Raw genomic sequence first — 2,424 nt, 5'->3', positions numbered from 1 at the left:
AAGGCATCTCGACAAATACATGGATAGAATCATAGAATTTACAGTGCAGACTGAACAAAGAACAAATCACAAAGAAAAGTACAGCACAGGAACAGGCCCTTCGGCCTTCCAAGCCCGTGCCAACCATGCTGCCCGACTAAACTACAATCTTCTACACTTCCTGGGTCCGTATCCCACTATTCCCATCCTATTCATGTATTTGTCAAGATGCCCCTTAAATGTCACTATCGTCCCTGCTTCCACCACCTCCTCCGGCAGCGAGTTACCCTCTGAGTAAAAAACTTGTCTTGTACATCTCCTCTAAACCTCGCACCTTAAACCTATGCTCATAATTGACCCCTCTACCCTGCGGAAAAGCCTCTGACGATCCACTCTGTCTATGCCCCTCATAATTTTGTATTCTTCTATCAGGTCGCCCCTCAACCTCCGTCGTTCCAGTGAGAACAAACCGAGTTTATTCAACCGCTCCTCATAGGAAATCAGACTGAGGCCATTCGGCCCCTTGAGTCTGCACCGGCCCTTGGAAAGAATACCCCACTTAAGCCCACACTTCTCAACCTATCCCCGTAACCCAGTAACCCCCGTCAACCTTTGTTTTTGCACACAAGGGCAATTTAGCGTGGCCAATCCACCTAACCTGCACATCTTTAGACTGTGGGAGGAAACCGGAGCACCCGGAGGAAACCCACGCACACACGGGGAGAACGTGCAGACTCTGCACACACAGTGACCCAAGCTGGAATCGAACCTGGGACCCTGGAGCTATGAAGCAACTGTGCTAACCACTATGTTACCGTACTGCCAGTACGATGGGTATAGAGGGATACGGCACCAGGAAGTGCTGAGGGTTTTGGCCAAGGGTGGTACCATGTACCATGACCGGTACAGGCTTGGAGGGCCGAAGGGCCTGTTCCTGCCATGTATTGTTCTTTGTTCTCTTTGAGATGTCACACCAGAATGCTGACAGCCTCCAGTGCTTTTGGCGTGTTTTTGATGTGGTATTTACAGGTCAGCTGCAGCAACTTAATTTAGAACCGGCTCTAAGTTAATAACTAACTCTGGGGTCTCAACTTCGAAAGGAATGTTTCAGCCAGTTTCCATATCAAAACGCGGACTCAGCTCATCGTTTATTGCTCCCGAAGGGCAAAGTTAGGTGATTGATTTACAGTTGCAGTAAAGCCAGGGTGCATTGAATCTCTAACCAGCGGTGTATACAGATTAAACACACACGTGTTTTTTTTAATATGACCTGCTTCCCGACCTTCAATTTTTAAATGAGGCCGTGGCAAAGGATTACAAACTATATCACGGTGCACATAGCGCCTGATGGTAAAGGACATGTCCCACTGTGTATTGCAGGGAGTGAGCTGTTTGCACCGGATCTCGCCCCGTCCCCGGACCAACTCTAACTGATACAATAGCAAATCACCGCGGGGGTGCTGCATCATGAACTGTTGTGCTTTTTGTCTTGAATTTTAATTTGTTGCCACCCAGCACATTCCTCTCCATGGTCCAAAAGTCGAAGTTGGTCTTCAGTTTAGAATTTAGGACAATTTAGGCCTTGCGGGTGTAAAATTAAAGGAACGACTCCGCCGGGACTCGAACCCGGAACCTTTGAATGTCTTGTAACACTGACTAGAAGTCCAATGCGCTATCCATTGCGCCACGGAGCCACCTGTTGGATTCGCCCAGAAACTATACATGGCACCGAGCTCCCGGAGAGTTTCTCTCGGATGCGATGTTGCAATTTACTGTAACCCTCTGGCTGTGTCACCGTCCTGCGCGCTTTGCAGCCCCCAGCAGACGCCCCGAGTAGTTTCCTTCAGCTTTAAGCAGTTACTTTCTATCTGTGGCTCGAACTGGAGGTTTATGAGCCAGTGAGAGCTGGTTGGAAGATTCATTTGGATCACTGCTTTTTTTCAGTGAAATAAAACACATGTTCCTCAATGTCATGCGAAGTCTCCATTTCCTTTTATTTAATTTTTCCAATTAAGGGGCAATTTAGCGATGGGTGACAATTAACCCACCTACCCCCTGTGCATCTTTGGGTTGTGGGGGCGAAACCCACGCAGACACGGGGAGAATGTGCAAACTCCACACGGAGAGTGACCCGGGGCTGGGATCGAACCCGGGTCCTCGGTGCCATGTGGCACTACTGCGCCCACCGTGCCACCCCCTTTTTTCCCCATTCCTCAAGGGCAATTGGTATTGCGCAATAAACTCTGAGCCAATGACCCCCATAAAGTAAACAAAAGAAAATCTGCCTCATGCAATCTGACCCCACTTTCCCTCCTCACATACTTTAATACACTGCAATGATTTGTGGCAAAGCAAATTATATTTTAACTGACCAAAACATAATGGTTTTTCTCTAACCTCCTCTTTGATTCTTTTATGATGCCCTAACTTTTTTTGTGTTGTCCC

General features: G+C 48.0%; 1 non-coding gene across 1 annotated transcript; it reads right to left on the bottom strand.

Moving 5' to 3' along the window:
* Nucleotides 1-1,584: 1,584 nt before the first annotated feature.
* trnar-ucu lies at nt 1,585-1,673 on the bottom strand. The gene is given in 2 exon segments: nt 1,585-1,620; nt 1,637-1,673. It is a non-coding gene; the product is annotated as a tRNA-Arg (tRNA).
* Nucleotides 1,674-2,424: the final 751 nt, after the last annotated feature.

Source organism: Scyliorhinus canicula, chromosome 4 (assembly GCF_902713615.1).
Source record: "Scyliorhinus canicula chromosome 4, sScyCan1.1, whole genome shotgun sequence".
Classification (NCBI taxonomy): Eukaryota; Metazoa; Chordata; class Chondrichthyes; order Carcharhiniformes; family Scyliorhinidae; genus Scyliorhinus; species Scyliorhinus canicula.
This window is presented reverse-complemented; position numbering and strand designations above follow the sequence as displayed.